A 26543-nucleotide genomic window follows, 5' to 3' on the forward strand; every position below is an offset into this window, starting at 1 on the left:
CCTCCCCACTCTACCATATCACCTCTTCTAGCACAAATCCCCCCCTAAAAAATCCCCTCCTAGCTCACATCCCCTCCCCCTTCTACCATATCACTTCTTCTAGCACAAATCCCCCCCAGCTAAAAAATCCCCTCCTAGCTCAAATCCCCTCCCCCTTCTACCATATCACCTCTTCTAGCACAAATCCCCCCACCTAAAAAATCCCCTCCTAGCTCAAATCCCCTCCCCCTTCTACCATATCACCTCTTCTAGCACAAATCCCCCCACCTAAAAAATCCCCTCCTAGCTCAAATCCCCTCCCCCTCTACCATATCACCTCTTCTAGCACAAACCCCTCAAATGTTCCCTCCTGGCACAGATCTCATCTTCCCTCCCAATGCAAAAAAAATGCTTAAAGCTCTGCTGAAAAGGAGAAGTTCCCCTGTAAGCCCTTGTCCCCCGTTCTGTATTAAGGATTGGCACCTTTGGGGAGTGGGTACCCGAATTTGACAGGTACCCGCTCCCACTTCTGCTGCTATTGGAGGCGGTCCGTCCCCCTCCCTCCCCATAGTCTTCTGGGGGCACATACAGGTCCTAGAAGACTACGGGGCCATTCACAATGTGCAGCGCTACTTGCGCATGCGCATGCGCAGTGAGCAGTGAAGCCGCAAGCTGTCACAGCCGGGTACCCACACTGAAGATGTCGGCGCCGGGGAGAGAGGACGGCTGGTGAAACCAGCCCTGGTGAGGACACCGCTGGACCGAGGGACAGGTAAGTGGCTGTATTTTAAAAGTCAGCAGCTACAGTTTTTGTAGCTGCTGACTTTTATTTTTTTTTTTAATTCACCTGAAACTCCACTTTCAGCCTCAGATGCCCCCCAAAAGGTGCAAAACCATCTGCACAAATGCTCAAGCCCCCCCTGCAAACTAACCAAAGATGCTCACATGTGAATGCAGCAGGTTTAGATCTGCTGTAACATTCCAAAGAATCCACTTGGCGGCGCTAGAGTCCAAGAAGAGATTCAGCAGTCTTCTCTGTCTCAATAGATACTAATGAGAGCAAATGATTCCCAAACTTGTATTCATAAATCATTTCCCAGCTTGACCCCTGAAGCTCTCTGTGATTAAACTAGAGCAGACCTGAACACACTGGAAGCATTTCCATTAAAAAACAACAAAAAAAAAAATTACTTTTTGTATGGCTACAAACAAGCTCCTCCTGTAACCCGGGTGAAAAAAATCTGAGATATTCGAAAAATTCTGCATGAGGTTATAGATAACCGGAAATACAGACCGACATTTTATTACATGGTCAGAACCAGGGGCGGACTGACAACTCATGGGGCACCCCCAGGGGTGGACTGACAACTCATGGGGCACCCCCAGGGGCGGACTGACAACTCATGGGGCACCCCCAGGGGCGGACTGACAACTCATGGGGAACCCCCAGGGGCGGACTGACAACTCATGGGGAACCCCCAGGGGCGGACTGACAACTCATGAGGCCCCCGGGCAATAGAGGATAATGGGGCCCCTGTGTCCTTGCCCAAACTCAAAAAAGCCAATGAAAAAGGTACCAGGGGCATCTCATGGGGCCCCCTACCAGGGGCTGACTGACAACTCATGGGACCCCCGGGCAATAGGGGATCATGGGGCCCCTGTGTCCTTGCCCAAACTCAAAAAAGCCAATGAAAAAGGTACCAGGGGCATCTCATGGGGCCCCCTACCAGGGGCTGACTGACAACTCATGGGACCCCCGGGCAATAGGGGATCATGGGGCCCCTGTGTCCTTGCCCAAACTCAAAAAAGCCAATGAAAAAGATACCAGGGGCATCTCATGGGGCCCCCTACTGACCCCGGACCCTCGGGCAGTGCCAGAGATTCCAAATGGTCAGTCCGCCCCTGGGCACGCCCATGTCCTCGCCCACACTCAAAAAAGCCTATGAAAGGTACCAGGGGCATCCTTCTGACCCCAGGCCCTCAAGCAGTGCCTGAGTTCCCAAATGGTCAGTCTGCCCCTGGTCAGAACAAATCTGTCAGCTAACACAATTCACTTTTTGTAGTTTATTTCAGGTACTTATATATTGCTGTCAATTTACATATATATTGTACATTCACATCCGTCCCTAACCCTCAAGGGGCGTACAATCTAAGGTCCCTAACTCACATTCATACATACACATACTAGGGACAATTTAGACAGGAGCCAATTCACCTACCAGCATGTCTTTGGCGTGTGGGAGGAAACCAGAGTACCTGGAGGAAAGCCACACAGGCACAGGGAGAACATGCAAACCCCAATCAGGTGATGCCGGGGTTGGGATTTGAACTAATGCCCCGAGTACTGCCAGGTGGAAGTGCTAACCATTTAGCCACTATGGCTTCAGCAGATGTCTCAGTATTTACCCATCATTATTATTTGAAATATTATTAAATAGATTATATTTATAAATATTATTCTCCTAGATTGTAAGCTCCAAGGAGCAGGGCCCTCGATCCCCTCATGTTTTGCATTGTATTGGTATTGTTCTGTCACATGTTCTGTCCCCCTCTGTAATGTACAGCGCTGAGCAAACTATTGGCGCTTTATAAATACTGTATAATAATAATAATAATAATAATAAATATTGGTTTTTTTTTGTTTTTTTTTAGCCACATGTATTCAGCTAAGTGTTTCTTTTACTGTTGCCTTCAGTGTTGCTTTAAAAGCTAAGGCTCTCCAAGCTAAGGCCCACGGGCAACATGCTGCCTGCAGCAAGATTATGTGCGACCCGTAGCTAATGTGCAGTCTCTGCTCTGATGGGGACTCTGATGTAAGAAGGGACTCTGATGTGAACTGGGAATCCTGATGTATGGGGGGGGGGGGACTCTGATGTATGGGTGCATGCAGGGTCCGGGGAGACCAGATATAGTGAATGCAGGGTCCGGGGAGAGCAGATATAGTGAATTCAGGGTCCGGGGAGAGCAAATATAGTGAATGCAGGGTCCTGGGGGACCAGATATAGTGAATGCAGGGTCCAGGGAGAGCAGATATAGTGAATGCGGGGTCCGGGGAGAGCGGATATAGTGAATGCAGGGTCCAGGGAGAGCAGATATAGTGAATGCAGGGTCCGGGGAGAGCGGATATAATGAATGCGGGTTCTGGGGAGAGCGGATATAGTGAATGCGGGTTCTGGGGAGAGCGGATATAATGAATGCGGGGTCCGGGGAGAGCAGATATAGTGAATGCGGGGTCTGGGGAGAGCGGATATAGTGAATGCAGGGTCCAGGGAGAGCAGATATAGTGAATGCGGGGTCCAGGGAGAGCAGATATAGTGAATGCAGGGTCCGGGGAGAGCGGATATAGTGAATGCAGGGTCTGGGGAGAGCTGATATAGTGAATGCAGGGTCCGGGGAGACTGGATATAGTGAATGCAGGGTCCGGGGAGAGCGGATATAGTAAATGCAGGGTCCGGGGAGAGCAAATATAGTGAATGCGGGGTCTGGTGAGAGCGGATATAGTGAATGCGGGGTCCGGGGAGAGTGGATATAGTGAATGCAGTGTCCGGGGAGAGCGGATATAGTGAATGCAGTGTCCGGGGAGAGCGGATATAGTGAATGCGGGGTCTGGGGAGACCAGATATAGTGAATGCAGGGTCTGGAGAGACCGGATATAGTGAATGCAGTGTCTGGGGAGAGCAGATATAGTGAATGCAAGGTCCGGGGAGACCGGATATAGTGAATGCAGGGTCTGGAGAGACCGGATATAGTGAATGCAGTGTCTGGGGAGAGCAGATATAGTGAATGCAGGGTTCGGGGGAGACCGGATATAGTGAATGCAGGGTCCTGGGAGAGCGGATATAGTGAATGCAGTGTCCGGGGAGAGCGGATATAGTGAATGCAGTGTCCGGGGAGAGCGGATATAGTGAATGCGGGGTCCGGGGAGAGTGGATATAGTGAATGCAGTGTCCAGGGAGAGCGGATATAGTGAATGCAGTGTCCGGGGAGGCCAGATATAGTGAATGCAAGGTCCGGGGAGACCGGATATAGTGAATGCAGGGTCTGGAGAGACCGGATATAGTGAATGCAGTGTCTGGGGAGAGCAGATATAGTGAATGCAGGGTTCGGGGAGACCGGATATAGTGAATGCAGGGTCCTGGGAGAGCGGATATAGTGAATGCAGGGTCTGAGGAGAGTGGATATAGTGAATGCGGGGTCCGGGGAGACCAGATATAGTGAGCGCAGGGTCCAGGGAGAGTGGATACAGTGAATGCGGGGTCTGGGGAGAGCGGATAAAGTGAACGTGGGGTCTGGGGAGACCGGATATAGTGAATGCAGGGTCCGGGGAGAGCGGATATAGTGAATGCGGGGTCCAGGGAGACCAGATATAGTGAATGCAGGGTCCGGGGAGCCCGGATATAGTGAATGCAGGGCCGGGGAGACTGGATATAGTGAACGCAGGGTCCGGGGAGAGCGGATATAGTGAACGCAGGGTCCGGGGAGAGCGGATATAGTGAACGCAGGGTCCGGGGAGAGCGGATATAGTGAACGCAGGGTCCGGGGAGAGCGGATATAGTGAATGCAGGGTCCGGGGATAGCGGATATAGTGAATGCAGGGTCCGGGGAGACAGGATATAGTGAATGCGGGGGCCAGGGAAAGCGGATATAGTGAATGTGGGGTCCGGGAAGAGCAGATATAGTAAATGCAGGATCCGGGGAGAGCGGATATAGTGAATGCGGGGTCCGGGGAGAGCGGATATAGTGAATGCAGGATCCGGGGAGAGCGGATATTATTATTATTATTATTATTATTATACAGTATTTATAAAGCGCCAATAGTTCGCTCAGCGCTGTACATTACAGAGGGGGACAGAACATGTGACAGAACAATACCAATACAATGCAAAACATGAGGGGATCAAGGGCCCTGCTCTTTCGAGCTTACAATCTAGTGAATGAGGAATCCGGGGAGAGCGGATATAGTGAATGCGGGGTCCGGGGAGAGCGGATATAGTGAATACAGGATCCGGGGAGAGCGGATATAGTGAATGCGGGGTCCGGGGAGAGCGGATATAGTGAATGCAGGGTCCGGGGAGACAGGATATAGTGAATGCGGGGGCCGGGGAAAGCGGATATAGTGAATGCGGGGTCCGGGAAGAGCAGATATAGTAAATGCAGGATCCGGGGAGAGCGGATATAGTGAATGCGGGGTCCGGGGAGAGCGGATATAGTGAATGCAGGATCCGGGGAGAGCGGATATAGTGAATGCAGGATCCGGGGAGAGCGGATATAGTAAATGCGGGGTCCCGGGAGAGCGGATATAGTGAATGCAGAATCCGGGGTTTAGTAACAATTTGATGTCCCATAGCCATAACACAAAGTGAGAGGAAATCCCTCCAAGGTAAAGATAATTCCTGTTGTCCCCATTGAAAGATTTCCCCTCTATTCCTGTTCTAGTGACAACTCAAAATTGTACATTTTTCTTTGGCTTTAATTCTCAGTGAAGTCATCCATCAGAAAGGATGAATTTCCCTAATGGGAACACAGAGAACAATAAAGAAACTGATGGGTGTTCTAATCCATCTCCACTCTTTCCAACACTAAGAAAAAAAAGGTTTTGCCTTTAGTAATATTGGAATGTTTACCTTCCCGCTGCCTGTGCTGAACTTGGTTGAGAAAACAATTTTACTTGAAGGGCTGCTGCTTTCGACACTTAGGGGTCTATTTATTAAAAAAAAATGTGATATGAATGTCACAAACATTCATAGAGCCATCATAACTAATCCCTGAATTTCTCTAAATTTTTCTGTGAATGTCAGCTCCATCTAGTGTCCACAATGCTGTATTATCCTGAAATACTGCATTATGGTCACTAGATGAAGCTGACAATGATAGGAAATATATACAGTATATTGCCAAAAGTATTGCCCCCTTCCAAATCATGTGATTCAGGTGTTCCAATCCCCTCCATGGACACAGGTGTATACAATCAAGCCCCTAGGCATGCAGACTACAAACATTGGTGAAAGAATGGGTCGCTCTCAGGAGCTCAGTGACTCCAAGCGTGGTCCCGTGATAGGTGGCCACCTGGGCAATAAGTCCATCCGTGACATTTCCTGGCTACTAAATATTCCACGCTCATCTGTTAGTGGGATTATAACAAAGTGGAAGCCACTGGGAACAACAGCCACTTAGCCACCAATTGGTAGGCCACGTCACATGACAGGGTGGGGTCAGCGCATGCTGAAGCGCACAGTGCACAGAAGTCGCCAACTGTCTGCAGAGTCAATAGCTAAAGACCTCCAAACTTGGTGTGGCCTTCAGATGAGCCCAACAACAGCGTGTAGAGAGCTTCATGGAATGGGTTTCCATGGCCGAGCAGCTGCATCCAAGCCTTCCATCACCAAGTGCAATGCAAAGCGTCGGATGCCGTGGTGTAAAGCACGCCGCCACTGGACTCTAGAGCAGTGGAGACGTGTTCGCTGGAGTGACCAATCACACTTCTCTGTCTGGCAATCCGATGGACGTGTCTGGGTTTGGCGGTTCCCAGGAGAACGGTACTTGCCTGACTGCACTGTGCCAAGTGTAAAGTTTGGTGGAGGGGGAATTATGGTGTGGGGTTGTTTCTCAGGAGTTGGGCTTGGCCCCCTAGTTCCAGTGAAGGGAACTCTTAAGGCATCAACATATCAAGACATTTTGGACAATTTCCTGCTCCCAACTTTGTGGGAAGAGTTTGGGGATGGCCCCTTCATGTTCCAACATGACTGCACACCAGTGCACAAAGCAAGGTCCATAAAGACATGGAGGAGCCAGTTTGGGGTGGAGGAACTTGACTGGCCTGCACAGAGTCCTGACCTCAACCCCATAGAACACCTTTGGGATGATTTAGAGAGGAGACTGAGCCAGGCCTCCTCCCCCGACATCAGTGCCTGACCTGACAAATGTGCTTCTGGAAGAATGGTCCAACCTTCCCATAGACACCCTCCTAAACCTTGTGGACGGCCTTCCCAGAAGAGTTGAAGCTGTTATAGCTGCAAAGGGCGGGGCCAACTCAATATTGAACCCTACGGACTACGACTGGGGGGCCATTAAAGTTCATGTGTGTGGAAAGGCAGGGCCCATTCGAAATTGAACCCTACGGACTAAGACTGGGATGCCGGGGGTCCCAATTCTTTTGGCAATATAGTGTAAATTAGATAAAATTCCAGAAATAGTGGAATGATTTTCATTTAAATACATACAGTATATAAATAGACCCCTAGACATTAGATGCTGGCACCCCCCACTGGGGTCTTTGGATTCCTCTGCCAGTCCCTACATCACTGCCTGACCCAATTGTGATGTAGGGGGTAGAAGAAGGAACCACAATGCACAGCAGGGGGACCAAACATTCGACACACATTAATTTTTTATGGGATGTTGAAGATCTTTTAGGAGGATTATCTCTGTGACCCAGTGATGTTCATTGGTGAAGGTACCAGGATAGGTACGTTTAATTGTTTGCCCCACAGAAAGACCTTTATTTTTATTTTATATCATGTTTAGAAACAGTGACAGTCACTTTAGGAGCACAGGGAGGTTCACAAGAAACAAATTCAAATTCTTTCTCCCCTGATGGTATTTTCATGCTAATTTTTTTTTCTATTTGCCTATACACATTGGTCAGCTCTGCAGAACCTAGGACACAAGTACAATAATATGCCATACTAAGTGAATGATCCATTCCATATTGAAAAAAAAAATATTTGAAATATATTTTGAAAATGTTCTTCCCAAATATATTGCCATATATTTGAAATGGTACAATTTTGGCCATATTCAATATATATATATTTCATGTTGAAATCTGAAGAATATATTTTTTAAAAAATATATTTTTAAAAATAGATTTCTTTAAAATATATGCTTCAGATTTTTTAACATATAAAAAAGTAATTTTAATATATATTTGTAAATGCATTAAAAAAATTTAGATTTGCAATTTTAAAGACATAGAGTATATTTGAAATGAATTTTTAAAAATATTTGTCATATATACTGTAATAAAAACGCATTTCAACATGCAGTGTGTATGTATATATAATATATATATATATATATATATATATATGTGTATATATACATTTATATATATATATATATATATGTATATATATATTGTGACAGTGTGGCGATCTGTCACCCTGGATTCTCAACAAGGCAGGTTGAGGGGCTCCAGGGTAAAGGTTTGATATGGAGGAAAGTGGCTTTTCACTTTCCTCCTTTGTTTGTAAGGTCTGTTTTGGGATCTGGAGCCTGGAGATTTCAAAGAGATCTGGGAGGGATGAAATCTCCAATCCTGGGACCAGGTTTTGGGAATGGCCAGGAGACTGATTGCACAGGTGTGTGCAGGCCTCTTCAGAGAGTCAGGACCAGGGTTCTGGGCTCCACCCCGGCAGCTAGGAGTCAGGAGGGCTCCACCCCGGCAGCTAGGAGTCAGGAGGGCTCCACGTGGAAGACAGGAGTCAGGTGGGCTTCACCTAGGAGAGGTGGAAGCCAAAAGCAGCAAGGGGCTGCTAGAGACTAGCTGTGTGCTAGTGGCCATAATTCTTGAAGAAGTCTGCAGGAGACAGACATCAAGCTGAGTGTAAGCCAGGAGGCTGAATCATTGAATTTTGTTTGATGGTGGATACCCCTGTGTGGGAAACTTCTGTTTTGAACTTTCGTTTAAATAAAAGTGGGCTAAAAAGGCCTTGAAAAGAAAGCGAGTAGCTGTTTGCGTTTAAAAGCTCTACCACGTTGAAGCAAGTTCCCACAATATATATACAGTCATGGCCGAAATTGTTGGCACCCTTGATATTTCTCCAGGAAATCATGTATTTCTCACGAAACGTATTGCATTAACACATGTTTTGCTATACACATGTTTATTCCCTTTGTGTGTATTGGGACAAAACAAAAAAAGGGAGGAAAGAAAGCAAATTCGACATAATGTCACACAAACCTCCAAAAATGGGCTGGACAAAAGTATTGGCACCCTTTCACAACTGCGGATAAATAAGAATGTTACAAGCATGTGATGCTCCTGTAAACTCACCTGGGGCAAGTAACAGGTGTGGGCAATATAGAAATCACACCTGAAAGCAGATAAAAAGGAGAGACGTTCACTTAACCTTTGCATTGTGTGTCTGTCTGTGCCACACTAAGCATGGACAACAGAAAGAGGAGACGAGAACTGTCTGAGGACCTGAGAACCAAAATTGTGGCAAAATATCAACAATCTCAAGGTTACAAGTCCATCTCCAGAGAACTAGATTTGCCTTTGTCCACAGTGCGCAACATTATCAAGAAGTTTGCAACCCATGGCACTGTAGCTAATCTCCCTGGTTGTGGACGGATGAGGAAAATTGATGAAAGATTGCAACGCAGAATAGTCCGGATGGTGGATAAGCAGCCCCAAACATGTTCCAAAGACATTCAAGCTGTCCTGCAGGCTCAGGGAGCATCAGTGTCAGCGCGAACTATCCGTCGACATTTAAATGAAATGAAACGCTATGGCAGGAGACCCAGGAGGACCCCACTGCTGACACAGAGACATAAAAAAGCAAGACTACAGTTTGCCAAAATGTACTTGAGTAAGCCAAAAGCCTTCTGGGAAAACGTCTTGTGGACAGATGAGACCAAGATAGAGCTTTTCGGTAAAGCACATCATTCTACTGTTTACCGAAAACGGAATGAGGCCTACAAAGAACAAAACACAGTACCTACGGTAAAATATGGTGGAGGTTCAATGATGTTTTGGGGTTGTTTTGCTGCCTCTGGCACTGGGTGCCTTGACTGTGTGCAAGGCATCATGAAATCTGAGGATTACCAAAGGATTTTGGGTCGCACTGTAGGGCCCAGTGTCAGAAAGCTGGGTTTGCGTCCAAGATCCTGGGTCTTCCAGCAGGACAATGACCCCAAACATACGTCAAAAAGCACTCAGAAATGGATGGCAAAGAAGCGCTGGAGAGTTCTGAAGTGGCCAGCAATGAGCCCAGATCTAAATCCCATTGAACACCTGTGGAGAGATCTTAAAATTGCTGTTGGGAAAAGGTGTCCTTCCAATAAGAGAGACCTGGAGCTGTTTGCAAAGGAAGAGTGGTCCAAAATTCCGGGTGAGAGGTGTCAGAAGCTTATTGATGGTTATAGGAAGCGACTGATTTCAGTTATGTTTTCCAAAGGGTGTGCAACCAAATATTAAGTTAAGGGTGCCAATACTTTTGTCCAGCCCATTTTTGGGGTTTTGTGTGACATTATGTCATATTTGCTTTTCTGCCTCTGTTTTATATTTGTTCCAATACATACAAAGGGAATAAACATGTGTATAGCAAAACATGTGTTAATGCAATACCTTTTTTGTGTGAAATACTTGATTTTCAGGAAAAATATCAAGGGTGCCAACAATTTCGGCCATGACTGTATATATATATATGTATTTGTATATATGTACATATATGTGTATATATATATATATATATATATATATATATATGTATATATATGTATATACATATGTGTATGTGTGTATATATATATATATATATATAGTTTTGGGAAGAATATATTTAAAAAAAATATTTTTTTTAAATATAGTTGAAAAAAAAAAAAAATATATATATATATATATATATATATATATATACTTTATTTTATTGAAATATATTTTACTTGAAATATAAATATATATTTCAAATATATGGCAATATATTTGGGAAGAATATTTTTACAATATAATTCAATATATTTTCCTATATTTTTCTTCCATGTGGGATGGCTCGAGATGGTTGCCCTGAGGATAGACAAGGCTTTTGTTTATTCCTCTGGAAGACACACTTTGTGCTCAGGGCTTTTCAGTTCTTCCTGTTGACACTTCACACTGCGGTTGCAGCAAGAGTGTAAAATGACATTTCCTTATCAGGGCGGTTATTTTTGTGCATCCATACAGGGTATAAATAATTCATGTGGTATCCCAGAGGAGGGGGTGGGGAGTGGCACCATCACATTGTGGACACTACAGACAGCAGCCTGACACATGTCAAAGATATAGAAAGTTAAAGATGAATTCCAGGCACGGCATTATTATAATGTAAAATAAAGAAAATCCACGCTAGGGCTTAAATAGGTAAAAAAAAAAAAAAGCAGCTAACACTATACGTAGTAACATAGTTAGTCTGGCTGAAAAAAAGACAAAAGTCCATCCAGTTTAACCATTAAAAAAAAAAAAAGTTATAATCCTACACCCACAGTTGATCCAGAGGAAGGCAAAAACCCAGCAAAGCACGATCCAATTTGCTCCTGCAGGGGAAAAATTCCTTCCTGATACCCCGAGAGGCAATCGGATATTCCCTGGATCAACTTTACCTATAAATGTTATATCCAGTTATATTCTGTGTATCCAAGAAAGAATCCAGGACTTTTTTAACGCAATCTTTGATACAAAGTATACATTTTGGTGTATTCTGCCTTTTAACCATATGGGGGCGATACTGTGGCAGTCTAGTCTATTGTGTGGCCATGTGATTCTATGTGGTAGGGTTACACATTCTATTGGACGCATAGCTCCTTCTGTTATTGATGCGGTGACCAATGGGCTCCCGATTCTCCCCAGGTGTTTTCTCCTTATAGAGGCATGGTAGCTGCATGTATCCTGTGCCCCTGATGACATCATAGGTGATGAAATGCGTAGGGCAGGCCGTGACACCATCCTTGCGAGCAAAGCTGCGGTCATCTTGGTTACTGGTATGTGGAGTTCTATAATGTTGCAAACGCTTTGTGCTCTGCAATACATTGTAGATGCATTCAGATAATAAAACCCATTTTTTATGTGGATTTACACTTTGAGAATTGTGTTTTTCATTCCTTACTATGACATGAGATTCTGGTCCGGTTGAAACTGGGAAAGAAATGTGGAATGCCAATCTGGTGATTCAGGGACAGAGTTATACCTGGGAGGCTTCTGAGGTGACATTAGCGAGCAAAGAGGCAATAGGCGACAAATGACCACTCTGTATTGGGGGGTCCTATCATTTTGGTAAGCCTTGCTTGCACAACTTGGGTGGGGGTACAGTATATACACTCACCGGCCCCTTTACTAGGTACACCTGTTTGATTGCTTGGCCACAGAAATTGCTAATCAGACAAACACATGGCAGCAGCTCAATGCATTTAGGCATCTAGACGTGGTGAAGATGACTTGCTGAAGTTCAAATCGAGTATCAGAATGGGGAAGAAAGGGGATTTAAGTGACTTTGAACATGGCATGGTTGTTGGTACCAGACGGGCTGGTATGAGTATTTCAAAAACTGATCTACTGGGATTTTCATGCACAACCATCTCTAGGGTTTACAGAGAATGGTCCGAAAAAGTGAAAATATCCAGTGATGCAGTTGTGTGGAGGAAAATGCCTTGTTGGTGTCAGAGGTCGGAGGAGAATGGGCAGACTGGTTCCAGATGATAGAAAGGCAACAGTAACTCAAATAACCAGTTGTTACAAACAAGGAATGCAGAATACCACCTCTGAATGCACAACACATCCAACCTTGAAGCAGATGGGCTACAGCAGCAGAAGACCACTCCGGGTGCCACTCCTGTTAGCTAAGAACAGGAAACAGAGGATACAATTCACACAGGCTCATCAAAATTAGACGATAGAGGATTGGAAAAACGTTGTCTGGTCTTCATCTCAGCTGCGACATTCAGACGTAGGGTCAGAAGTTGGCGTAACCAACATGAAAACATAGATCCATCCTGCCTTGTATCAATGGTTCAGGCTGGTGGTGGGGGTGTCATGGTGTGGAGGATCCATCCTGCCTTGTATCAATGGTTCAGGCTGGTGGTGGGGGTGTCATGGTGTGGAGGATCCATCCTGCCTTGTATCAATGGTCCAGGCTGGTGGTGGTGGTGTCATGGTGTGGGGGATCCATCCTGCCTTGTATCAATGGTTCAGGCTGCTGGTGGTGGTGACATGGTGTGGGGGATCCATCCTGCCTTGTATCAACGGTTCAGGCTGCTGGTGGTGGTGTCATGGTGTGGGGGATCCATCCTACCTTCTATCAACGGTTCAGGCTGGTGGTGGTGGTGACATGGTGTGGAAGATCCATCCTGCCTTGTATCAATGGTCCAGGCTGGTGGTGGGGGTGTCATGGTGTGGAGGATCCATCCTGCCTTGTATCAATGGTCCAGGCTGGTGGTGGTGGTGTCATGGTGTGGGGGATCCATCCTGCCTTGTATCAATGGTTCAGGCTGCTGGTGGTGGTGACATGGTGTGGGGGATCCATCCTGCCTTGTATCAACGGTTCAGGCTGCTGGTGGTGGTGTCATGGTGTGGGGGATCCATCCTGCCTTCTATCAACGGTTCAGGCTGGTGGTGGTGGTGACATGGTGTGGAAGATCCATCCTGCCTTGTATCAATGGTCCAGGCTGGTGGTGGTGGTGTCATGGTGTGGGGGATCCATCCTGCATTGTATCAATGGTTCAGGCTGGTGGTGGTGTCATGGTGTGGGGGATCCATCCTGCCTTCTATCAACGGTTCAGGCTGGTGGTGTATTTGTGTGGGGGAGATTTTCTTGGCACACTTTGGGCCCCTTAGTACCAATTGAGGATCATTTAAACACCACGGCCTACCTGAGTATTGTTGCTGACCATGTCCATCCCTCTGTGACTCCAGTGTCCCCATCTTCTGATGGCTCCTTCCAGCAGGATAATGCACCATGTCACAAAGCTCAAATCATCTCCAACTGGTTTCCTGAACATGACAATGAGCTCACTGGACTCCAATGGCCTCCACAGTCACCAGATCTCCATCCAGTAGAGCACCTTTGGAATGTGGTGGAACGGGAGATTCACATCATGGATGTGAAGCTGACAAATCTGCAGCAACTGTGTGATGCGCTCATGTCAATGTGGACCAAAATCTCTGAGGAACGTTTCCAACACCTTGTTGAGTGTACGCCATGAAGAATGAAGGCCAAAGGGGGTCCAACCTGGTACAAGCGGGGTGGGCCTCATATAGTGGCCGGTGAGTGTATATACTGTGACAGTGTGGACCCCTGTGTTAAAAGGCTGTCTGGGCCAAGTTTTGTAGACAACAGACAGGCTCAGGGGCGGACTGGCCATTTTGAAACTCGGGCACTACCCGAGGGCCCGGGGTCAGTAGGGGACCCCATGAGATGCCCCTGGTACCTTTTTCATAGGCTTTTTTGAGTTTGGGCAAGGACGCAGGGGCCCCATGATCCCCTATTGCCCGGGGGCCCCATGAGTTGTCAGTCCACCCCTGGACAGGCTGATGGGTTCATCAGAATGAGGGTCCCGAGGAGTCCATGGGTGTGCAAGGGAGCATGTCTGGTCAGTGCTGTCTGAGGCACAGCAGACAGAGGCCCAAGCCAGAGAGAGCCAGGAGGCTGAATATTATTCTTTTTTATCGATGGTGGAAACCCCTGCAATGGAGGATGTTTGCTGTGAATTTTTCTTTTGATGTCAATAAAAGTGGACCACCATGTCCTGAAAAGGCATATCTGCGTGGACTGAAGCCACAGCAAAGCACTATCCATGAGTTAAACAAGCCCCGAGTCGTCTCAATACAAACAGTATTTGTTATTTCTTGGCTTTATTGTTTATTCGATGCTCTTATGTTCTCTTTTAAGGTCCTTCGCTCTGAATCGACCTACACAGGTCGAATCCTCTTGGTTTCAGTCTCTATGGTAACAAAGAATATGTTTCCACCTTTCCGGCCCATCTTCACCCGCTGTGTACGTCAATGGCGGTGTCTCCAGCCCCGGCTCTCTCTATCCTGGCAACATCCCTGTCTGGAGACCTTCTTTTTATACCCGTCATATCTCCCCCGGGGTGTTCCTCATCATCATTCAGAAGCTTGGCGAACATCAGGCTTGAGGTCTCATCGGGCGTTTTTACAGCGCCTGTTTTTTTGGCTTCTGACCAGGGGCGGACTGACAACACATGGGGCCCCCAGGCAATAGGGGATCATGGGGCCCCTGTGTCCTTGCCCACACTCAAAAAAAGCATATAAAAAGGTACCAGGGGCATTTCATGGGGCCCCCTACTGACCGAGTGCTCGAATGGTCAGTCCACCCCTGCTTCTGACAGGTTTTTTCTTCTACAGCCAGTAAACTCCCAGCATCCATGCACACCTAGGCTTTAATCAGCGGTTTTTGGCTTTTGTGGCTGGAAACCAGTGGGCTTCAAGAGCTGTAAAAAACGCTCTGATGCTGGTGAACACAGTAAAACGCAGGAAACCAGCTTTTTTGAGCGTTTTTTTAGCCAAAATATTTCTTTGTGCAACAAAAGCTAAAAACCGCTAACGCAGAAAAACGCAGTTAAGCGCTGATGCAAAAATGGTAATACAAATGCTTGTGTGACAAAAGCTAAAAACTGCTAACGCAAAAAACAAGGCTAAAGGCTTAGGCAAAAAAGGTAAAATAAACGCTTGTGTGACAAAAACTAAAAAACACTAAAGCAGAAAAACGCGGCTAAACACTAATGCAAAAATGCTTTTTAAAAAATGCGTGTATGAAACAAAGCTAAAAACCGCTAACACAGAAGAACACGGCTAAACGCTAAACCAAAAATGTGAAAATAAACGCTTGTGTGGCAAAAGCTAAAAACCGCTGAAGCAGAAAAATGCGGCTAAGCGCTAATTAAAAAATGCTTAAAAAAAAAGCATGTGTGACAAAAACCGCTGACGCAGAAAAACGAGTCTAAACGCTAAACCAAAAATGTGAAAATAAACACTTGTGTGGCAAAAGCTAAAAAACGCTAACCTTCAAGGCACAATCTTTTATGTCGCATGATATTAGTGCAACTATTGGTCAAACGTGTATTTTCAAGAAAAAATATACAGAATGAATTTTAGTGCAAACACAAGATAATACCCAATTTTTTGGTAATATACTGTATAAAAAGGTGTTAGATCGAGTAAGTAGATACCAAACATGTAAAGCCTTAAAATTGAATGCACCCATAACAAACTATGGTACCTAAAATTCCTGTTAGGCAACGCTTTAGGCCTCAAGTTCACTGCAACTATTCTCCTGGCAGCATTAAAAACGTGCCTTATGCAGGCCATTACACGGGTTGAATTCCGAACTACTTTTTGTCCGAAAATCGAAGATATTGTTTGCTCGGTAATCCGATGGCACCATCAATGATTTAAAAAAATCGGTCGACCAAGTCATAAAGTGCACCCCATATAACAGGTGAAGCTTCTGTTTCTTCCAGGTCACAGCTCATGCGCATATTCTATTTGGAAAAACGATCGTACGATTTGACCATCACTGAGTTGAAAATCAGTAGTTTTTCACGCATTTTCCAACATGCCAGATCACCAAAAAGGGGAGGAACTACGAAAATCGGCCGGTGCCATTGACCCACTGGCAAAGCGAATATCCGCCGATTATTCTTAGATCCAATTTTCGGACGAAAAATCGCTCGAATTTCGACCCATACATGGCCGGCATAAAGCCATGTTTTTTCAAATGCGTTAAGGCGTGCATAGATGTGTTTCGGCGCATCAGACGTTTTGGCATCCATTTATTTAATTGCCCAGAAAATGAATTCGTCCTGGCTATTGAATTAGATGAACGCTCAAGCGATAAACATGTACCTAACCCCTTGGCCCGGCCCTTCATGGGTTTAGGGTCATGTGACCGCCATGACACGCTGTCACAGCGGTCACATGATCAGGAAAGGTCCCGATCGAAAGAGGAGATCGGGACCTTTCCGTGAGTATCAGACAAATGTGCTGGGAGTGCGCAGGGCACGCGCTCTCAGCACATTTTTTTTAATTGCACGCAAATGTGCGGCCACTCGGCGTTAAGGCCCAGACGCCGGGAGGCCACACATTTGTGTGCGGCCGGTGCCATGAGGTTAAAGTAAAGCTCCACCCAAAAGGGGAAATTTCCACTTTAACCCCTTCACGCCTACGGGTAAAACAAATCTAAATGCCTAAGCACAATTTTGCAATGTTGACATGTGTTAGTAAAACCGGACATATCATCACAACTACTTTGTACATCCAGGTGAATTATACCGCGTTTTTTTCAGGACAAATTGGGCTTTCATTTGGCGATAAATGGTAATGGATATCTCCTGGTTTTTTTTTTTATTATCAAAGGAAAACTGGCCCACAATAGTAAAATAAATATATTTTTTTTAATTTAGCTGTGTGTTTCTTGTTACTACCATAACCTACCACCAAAGAACAACCCAAAATAAATCCTCCAGCCCTTGACGATCGCAGCGATACCATACATGTATATGTTAGTTGTTGTTTGCACCCGGAGTACAGCCCAGAAACAATAGTGCACATTTTGTTTTTTGTTTACCTAAAACACACTGACACTGACACGAATACCAATTTTTTTTAAAATCCTGACCTTTGACCCTGACACAAACACTTACCCTGGCACTGAACTAGATCAAATCTTGATCTAGGTATTTTTTCTTTATTTTTTCTTTATTATTTATTTAGCTTTTTTTGAACAACATTTTTTTTATTTCCCTCTATGCCAGGAGTTAGAGAGATACAATGTATCTCTCTCCTCCATTCATAGAGAGAGAAAAAAAGAAGGGGGCCGGGCTGTACAGTGACTGCTCACTGTGATAGCCAATCAGAAGCTATCACAGCAATCATGTGACCCGTTCACGGCAATCTAACTGACACTACCAATTAAAAAAAAATACCAATTAAAAAAAAAAATACCAATTAAAAAAAAATACCAATTAAAAAAAAATACCAATTAAAAAAAAAATACCAATTAAAAAAAATACCAATTAAAAAAAAAAACATTCCTGACCTTTGACCCCGACCTTGACCCAAACACCCTGGCACTGAACAAGATCAAACTTTGATCTGGGTATTTCTTTTTTATTGTTTATTTTATTTTTTTTATTTTTAATATTTATTTGTCTTTTTTTTTTTTTTGTGAACATTTTTTCGTCACCTCATCCGACTTTGAAATTGTGCATCTGCACTGTAAGTTGCACGATTTCAAAGTCGTGTTTGATGGGGGTGGGGTTAAGGAGAGCAGTTTGATTCCATGAACTATCTAGATAGGAGAGGTAATCATTTCCTTTGTCAGCGTGTTTGAACAAGGTTGACGCTCAGTCTACACACCTGTGACCAAGCGGGAGGTGAAATGAAGGGTGACAACTAGATTTCATGTGAGATGTTGGACCCATGTAACCACAAGCTGATCGTCTTGTTCTCCGACGGTTTTCACATTTTTTTTTGTTTAGCTGTGAAGTCGATGAAAGATTTGAACCTGCTGCACGCTGCAAAATTTTCAGGAATGTTCTCAGGACAAAAGAGCCGGGGCGGTACCGGAGTATTTCTAGTGATCCAGGTGACTACATCAAAGTGCGCAAACAGACTTCTCCATTCCTTCACCTCATCAACAACTGGGGCCAAAGTGGAGGTTTCTGAATATCACCACCGAGCTATGGGAAAATTCCAGACAAGAACTCATTTCTGATTCAGCCCGAGTTCACAATGATGCGGTGCGGCACATCGCATGTGATTCGTGCAGGAACCGCGCCGCATTCCTGTGCAAATCACATGCGATTTCTGTGTGGCGCAATTTGAGCCATCCATTATATATGGCTCAGATCCAACCGCATCCACACCGAAAAAGTGCAGGACCCTTTTTTTTTTGTCTGCACCAGAATCGTATTGCATAGGTGTTCACACTCATGCAATTCAATTGCGCACATTGCACCGCGTTTTGTGAACTGATTTCAGGGTGTCGTTCACTTAAAATACACATATGAATGGGGTGCGACTCTGACGCGGTGTGAAAATCACACAGAAACCCATGTGAATTCTGCACAGCATCAGTGTGAACCCGGGCTTAGTCTAGGTTCACACCTATGCGTTTCCCATTGTGTTTTGCAGAAACGCACAGCAGTCCATTTTACATGAGTTCCTATGTGACAGGTTCACATCTTTGTGTTTTCACCCGGTGCGTTTTTTGGAAAGGGTCAGGGACTTTTTTTAAATGCAAAATGTTGCATTTTTGGTTCAGTAGACTTATTTATTTATTATTATTACAGGAACATATATAGCGCCGTCAATTTACTCTGTGCTTTACATATCTATTGTACATTCACATCAGTCCCTGACCCTCAAGGGGCGTACAATCTAAGGTCCCTAACTCACATTCATACATACACATTTTTTTTAAGTCCGAAAACGTGCAACTATATCGAAAAAACCCGTAAGTGTCCGCAAAAAAGTGCAAGTGCAAAACACCACACGAAAAACGTGCACTTAGGGGTGTGTTTGTCCTACCCCCGAAAGGGTTGGACCGTTCGCCTGATCCCCCGGGGCACGAAGCTCCTGACAGGGACAAGGTTCCCATTTGGTCCTCCTGGCCAAAAGGCCTGGTGGACCACCGTTCCTTATGCCCAGCCGAAGCCGGACATCCAGTACTAGGCGAGGGGGTTCTCCCGAAGAGAAAACCCCCTAGGGATCAGGGGAGGAAGGAACCGTATGGCCACACATCCTCCCCCTAGACTTCAGGTAAGGCCCGAGGACCCACACCCTCCATCCATGAAAAAACACACACATAAGAACAGAAAAAGTGACAAAACGTGGGAGTGGTAAATAAATAAATAAAAAAGTGGTACCGTGCCTAATAGTGCACAGACCAGGCCCTGAGGCCTGTAGCAAAAATTGCCCTGGACTTAGCCAAAAGACCTGGTCCTTAGGGCGCTGTGCAAAAAGAAGTGAAAAACAGTGGCCATGTGTCATCTTCACACCGTGGGGTCCCACACCCAAGTGTTACTAGTGACACCCCTGGGAGCGTCTTCCCCAGGGGGCACTGAGTTTGCGGACTTTTTGCGTCCCCAGCCCCAGGCCAGACCAAGGTAGCATGTTCAGATCAGGAGGTACTGGGTCTTTCCAGTCTCCCCAGAGGAATTACTCCCAAGGCCCCAGAACGAATCATGGCGCTCCCTGGTTTCTGTCCCTCCGGTACTAGCCTTCCGGACCCCCATCATACCAGTGAGGGTACTATACAACAACCATCCCCGTAAACTAGAATGGTCGGGAGCACCCCCACTGGACACTGATAAGAACAGATACTACACTTGATCTTAGCCAAAAGGCCGAGAAGCGATATTCATACATACACATACTAGGGCCAATTTACACAGGAGCCAATTCACCTACCAGCATGTCTTTGGAGTGTGGGAGGAAACAGGAGTACCCGGAGGAACCCCACACAGGCACAGGGAGAGCATGCAAATTCCAGGCAGGTGGTGCTGTGGTTGGGATTTGAACCAACAACCCGAGTACTGCCAGGCGGAAGTGCTAACTATTGCACTATTTAGCAGATTTCTCTGCATTTACCCATCATTATTTTTTGAAATATTATTACATATTTTTTTTTTGTTTTTGTTTTTTTTAGCCACATGTTTTCAGCTAAGTGTTTTTTTTAGTGTTGCTTTAAAAGCTAAGGCTCTCCAAGCTAAGGCCCACGGGCAACATGCTGCCTGCAGCAAGATTTTGTGCGGCCCGTAGCTGATGTGCACAGCAAGGGCGGACTGACCATTTGGAAACTCGGGCACTGCCTGAGGGCCCGGGGTCAGTAGGGGGCCCCATGAGATGCCCCTGGTACCTTTTTCATAGGCTTTTTTGAGTTTGGGCAAGGACACAGGGGCCCCATGATCCCCTACTGCCCGGAGGCCCCATGAGTTGTCAGCCCAACGAACCAACGACCCCTAGTTCTGCCAGGCGGAAGTGCTAACCACTTAGCCACTGTGATGCCCAATGGAGATGCTGCAGAAAAGCATACAGTGCATTTTTAATGCATTTCTGATGTGTTTTTGATGCATTTTTGAAGTGTTTTGTATTTTAATCTGCCCTGCAACAAGTTGGAAAAAAAAATGCATCAAAAACGCATGTGCAAAAATGCAGAAAGCACTGCAGAAACGGATCAAACGCAAACTGCAGACGTGTGAACCTGGCTTTAGGAGGGGTGGGACACCTTTGATAGCTAGATTTGTACATATAAGCCAAAAAATGCAATGCCCCCCACTGATAGGAGGGTCTTTTGTCTGATGTAATTACCTGCTTGCTGACCGCCCCGTTAAAATATACTGCCATACATGTACGGGATCCAACTTTTCCAGGTAGGGGGTGCGCGCCCACCGCCCCATCTGTGCTGTCATTTGGCACAGCACAAGTCGATCAGCAGGTCCCAGGCAGTGATTTATGGCCAGGACCTGCAGATCATCTTAGCGAATAACAGTACAGAGCCCTGTGTTTGCTAAAAACACAGGGCTCTATACAACCATGTATTCACACCCATGCGATCCGATTTTGCACATCGTTTTGCGGTCCGATTTCGGGGTGTTGTTAACTTAAAGCAGAGTTCCACCCAAAAGGAGAAGTTCCACTTTAAAGATTGGGCCCCCGCTCCCAGGGGTGTCCCTAGGGTTGGTGACACCCACTCCAACGATCCCCGCAGAATGGATCGGATCTGCGGATTGAGCATAATGGAATTGACTCCGATCCATTATGCTTCCCAATCCGTAGATCCCATCCATCCTGCGGGGATCGTCGGCTTTCTTTACAACTTACCTTTCCATGGAGCTGGTCCGGTGTCACCCCATATAGGTTGCATGCCGACGATCCTCGCATGATGGTTCGGATCTGCGGATTGAGCATAATGGATTGGACTCCGATCCATTATACTCCCCAATCCGTAGATCCGATCCATCCTGCGGGGATTGCCGGCTTTCTTTACAACTTACATTTCGTGGAGTGGGTCCGGTGTCACCCCGTATAGGTTGCATGCTGATGATCCCCGCAGGATGGATCGGATCTGCGGATTGAGCATAATGGATTGGACTCCGATCCATTATGCTCCCCAATCCGCAGATCTGATCCATCCTGCAGGGATCGTCGGCTTGCTTTACAACTTACCTTTTTGTGGAGCGGGTCTGGTGTCACCCCATGTGGTAGGCGTGGCCAAACCCCCCGCACCTGCCTCGAGACGCCACTGCCTGCTCCCCATTAAGGATTGGCACCTTTGGGGAGCGGGGGGGGGGGACGGGTATCCAAATTTGACATGTACCCACTCCCACCTTCGCTGCGATCGCCTAGGCAATCGGAAGCGGAAGTTGTCCTCCCTCCCTGAAGTCTTGAGGGACATGTGACAGGTCCCAGAAGACAACGGGGCCAGTCAGGAAGCGCAGTGGCTGTGCAGTGGGTACCCGGCTATGAAGCCGCAAGTTGTCACAGCCGGGTGCCCACACTGAAGATGCCAGCCTCCTGGAACACAGGACGGCCAGTGAAACGGGCTGCGGCGGGGTCAACGCGGGACCGAGGGACAGGTGAGTGGCTGTTTTTTTAAAAGTCAGCAGCTACAGTTTTTGTAGCTGCTGACTTTTATTTTTTTACAGAGTGAGTGGAACTCCGCTTTAACATACACACCCGCAGAGGTTCGCATGAACGGGGTGCGATGTTGATGCGGTGAGGAATTTGCTCAGAAAACGCTGCAAATTCCGCACGGCATCAGTGTGAACCCGGGCTTAAACAGATGAAAGAAAAGTCAGTTACTTTTACCTGCAATTACTTTACTTCCCGTACAATATATATAGTAATCGATAAGAATAGAAACACGGAGAAGTAAAAATAGAAAGACATTAAGGAGGAGCGCAGGGTGACGAGTGTATATTTGTGTGATGGATGAAACACACCTCATTAAATCATTACCTAAAATCAGTTTCTTTGAAGCTCTGATAATAATAATGATCATTTCCTCCCGCTAAGTTCTATTTCTGTGTGTCATGCGGGCGTTTCTGGTTGTCACTACCTTACTGAGTTCTAGTATAAATCTCATTTTATTTTTGTTAATTTGCTGCATTATTCCTAGCCGTTATATACAGTTGTGCTTAAAAGTTTGCATACCCCGGCAAAAATTGTGAAATTTTGGCATTGATATTAACTATATGACTGATCGTGCCAAAAAATGCTCTTTTATTGAAGGATGATGATCATATGAAGCCATTTATTATCAAATAGTTGTTTGGCTCCTTATTAAATCATAATGATAACAGAAATCATCCAAATGGCCCGCATCAGAAGTGTCCACCCCCGGATCAGAAGTCTCCTCCCCTCCAGATCAGAAGTCTCCTCCCCTCCGGATCAGAAGTCTCCGCCACCAGATCAGAAGTCTCCGCCCCCGGATCAGAAGTCTCCTCCCCTCCGGATCAGAAGTCTCCGCCACCAGATCAGAAGTCTCAGCCCCCTGGAATGTTTGACCTTGGTACAGACACACAAGGTGACACACACGGGTTAAATGTTCCACATCTGTGGCTTTTTAACCACTTGACCTCCAGAGGATTTACCCCCCTTAATGACCAGGCCTCTTTTTGCTACTCGGCACTGCACTAATTCAAATGATAATTGCGCGGTCATGCACCCAAACGAAATTTACGTCCTTTTTTTCACACAAATAGAGCTTTCTTTCGGTGGTATTTGGTCATCTGTGCGCTTTTCATTTTTCACGCTATAAACAAAAAAAGGCCAAAAATTTTGAAGAAAAAACAATATTTTTTACTTTCAGCTATAACAAATATATAGTAAACTCAAAGTTGGTTATAAATTTAGGCCAAAATGTATTCTGCTCCATGTTTTTGGTAAAAAAAATCCCAATAAGTGTATATTGATTGCTTTGTGTGGAAGTTATAGCGTCTACAAACTATGGTATAGATACTGCAATTTGCACCATTTTTCTGCTATACAGCGCTGCGCTAGTTTAACGGACAATTGCGCGGTCATGCAATACGGTACATAAATTAAATTTACATTCTTTTTTTCCCCACAAATTGAGCTTTCTTTTGGTGGTATTTGATCGCCTGGGCGGTTTTTATTTTTTGCGCTATAAAAGAAAAGGCTGACAATTTTGAGGGAAAAAAAAACAATATTTTGGACTTTTTGCTATAAAACATGTCCAGTAAAAAAAAATGCAAAAATCAAATTTAGTCATAAATTTCTGCCAAAATGCATTCTGCGACATGTCTTTGCTGACAAAAAAAACCCAATACGTGTAAATTAATTGGTTTACGTCAAAGTTATAGCGTTTACAAATGGCAGGAAAGATACTGGGATTTTTAGTTTTTTTTATACTAATAATGGCGGCGATCAGCGAATTATGGCGGCGATCAGTTACATATGGCAGCGACTTATGGCGGGACTGCGGGACTGCGGCGGACATTTTGACATTGGAGGGTACTGACTTGGGGTCACTGACATCCCCAAAAACACTAATACAGTGATCAGTGCAAAAAAAAAAAAAAACTGACACTGTACTAATGGCAATGGGGAGGAAGGGGTTAACTTTATTTTGCAGGGAAGGGTTATCTGTGTGAGGGGAGTGTTTTACTAGGGGGCGGGGGGGTGTGCTGGACGGGACACCGCTGATCGAGAGAGAGAACTCTTCTTTCACGATCAGCTCGTCCTCGAGCTGTCAGGGAAGTGACAGACAGCACAGCTACTGCAGCTGTGCTGTCTGTCACTGTTTGCCGCCAATCGCCGGGAAACAGCCGGTAAGGACCGGCTGTGACCCGGCGACTGACATCCGCGGCGGTGATCGGCGGGACAGATAGGGCGCCGTATTTCTACAGTGGCAGGGCGGCAAGTGGTTAAATTGCAATTAGTGTCAGTGTATAAATAGTCAATGTGGAAGCGCTGACTAGGCTATATACTGAGCCATGGGGATCAGAAAAGAACTGTCAAAATTCCTGCGTAACACGGTAATGGAACTTTATAAAGATGGAAAAGGACATAAAAAGATGTCCAAAGATGTCCAAAATGCCCCCTTACATCAGGTGTCCCTGTCAGAGTCCCCCTTTACATCAGGGTGCACATCAGAGTGCCCCCTTACATCATGGTCCCTATCAGAATCCCCCTTACATTAGGTGTCCCCATCAAGGTGTCCCCTTACATCAAGTATCCCCATCAGAGTGCCTCATTACAGCAGGTGCCCCCATCAGAGTCCCTATGTACATCAGGAGTCTTCATCTGAGTCCCTCTTGACATCATGAGTACTGACTGCATCATTGTCCCCATCACAGTGTCCCCTTACATCAAAGTCCCCATCAGAGGGCCCCCTTTGCATCAGGGTCCCCATGAGAATCCCCCTTACATTAGGTGTCCCCATCAGAGAGCCCCCTTACATCAGGGTCACTATTAAAATTACCCATTTGCATCAGGGTCCCCATCACAGTGTCCCCTTACATTAGATCCCCATCAGAGTTGCCCCTTACATTAGGTCCCCATCAGAGTGGACCCGTACATCAGGTCCCTTTGAGAGTGCCCCCCCTTTCATCAGGTCCCCATTAGAGTGGCCCTTTACATCAGGGTGACCATCAGAGTGTCCCCATACATCAGGTGCCCCCATCAGAGTCGCTCGACATCATGAGTACTCATCAGAGTCCCCCTTTGCATCAAGATCTCCATCAGAGGGCCCCCTTTCTGTGGAGTGTTTTGGGCATAATCCAGACTGAAGGGGATCGAGAAGGTTATTTTCAATAAGGTGGCAGCTCTGTCATTTGTAGACTAGACGTTCAAGGAGTTTGGAGGTAAAAGGGAGTAAGGAGATGGGTCTTAGGTTGCCAAGATTGGAGGGGTCTAGTGAGGCTTTTTTAAGTATGGGGTGACTAGCGCATGTTTTAGAGAGTTGGGGAAGATGCCAGTAGAAAGGGAGTGATTGAAGATATGAGTTAAAGAATGAAGGATAGAGCCAGAGGGTGACCGTAGTATTTGCGAGAGAACAGGGTCCAGGGGGCAGGTGGTTAGGTGGGCTTTAGAAAACAGTTTACCAATCTCCTCTATAGTAGCTGGGTTAAACAAGGGAAGTATAGATTGTGCAGGTGGACAAGGAGTGTAGGGTGAGGGAGATGTCTGGTGGACAAGGAGTGTAGGGTGAGGGAGATGTCTGGTGGACAAGGTGTATAGAGTGAGGGAGATGCCTGGTGGACAAGGAGTGTAGGGTGAGGGAGATGCCTGGTGGACAAGGAGTGTGGAGTGAGAGAGATGCCTGGTGGACAAGGAGTGTAGGGTGAGGGAGATGCCTGGTGGACAAGGAGTGTAGGGTGAGGGAGATGCCTGTTGGACAAGGAGTGTGGAGTGAGAGAGATGCCTGGTGGACAAGGAGTGTAGGGTGAGGGAGATGCCTGGTGGACAAGGAGTGTGGAGTGAGGGAGATGCCTGGTGGACAAGGAGTGTAGGGTGAGGGAGTTGCCTGGTGGACAAGGAGTGTAGGGTGAGGGAGATGCCTGGTGGACAAGGAGTGTAGGGTGAGGGAGTTGCCTGGTGGACAAGGAGTGTAGGGTGAGGGAGATGCCTTGTTCGACAAGGAGTGTAGGGTGAGGGAGTTGCCTTGTGGACAAGGAGTGTAGGGTGAGGGAGATGCCTGGTGGACAAGGAGTGTAGGGTGAGGGAGATGCCTGTTGGACAAGGAGTGTAGGGTGAGGGAGATGCCCGTTGGACAAGGAGTGTAGGGTGAGGGAGATGCCCGGTGGACAAGGAGTGTAGGGTG

At 46.2% G+C, this 26543-nt stretch overlaps 1 pseudogene; it reads right to left on the reverse strand.

The window, feature by feature from the left end:
• Positions 1 to 19997: 19997 nt before the first annotated feature.
• On the reverse strand, positions 19998 to 20112 carry LOC149437708 (U2 spliceosomal RNA; annotated as a pseudogene).
• Between the last annotated feature and the right edge of the window lie 6431 nt (positions 20113 to 26543).

The sequence above is a fragment of the Staurois parvus genome, unplaced genomic scaffold (assembly GCF_062004578.1).
Source record: "Staurois parvus isolate SC_StPar_1 unplaced genomic scaffold, SC_StPar_1.0 ptg001267l, whole genome shotgun sequence".
In the NCBI taxonomy this organism is placed as follows: Eukaryota; Metazoa; Chordata; class Amphibia; order Anura; family Ranidae; genus Staurois; species Staurois parvus.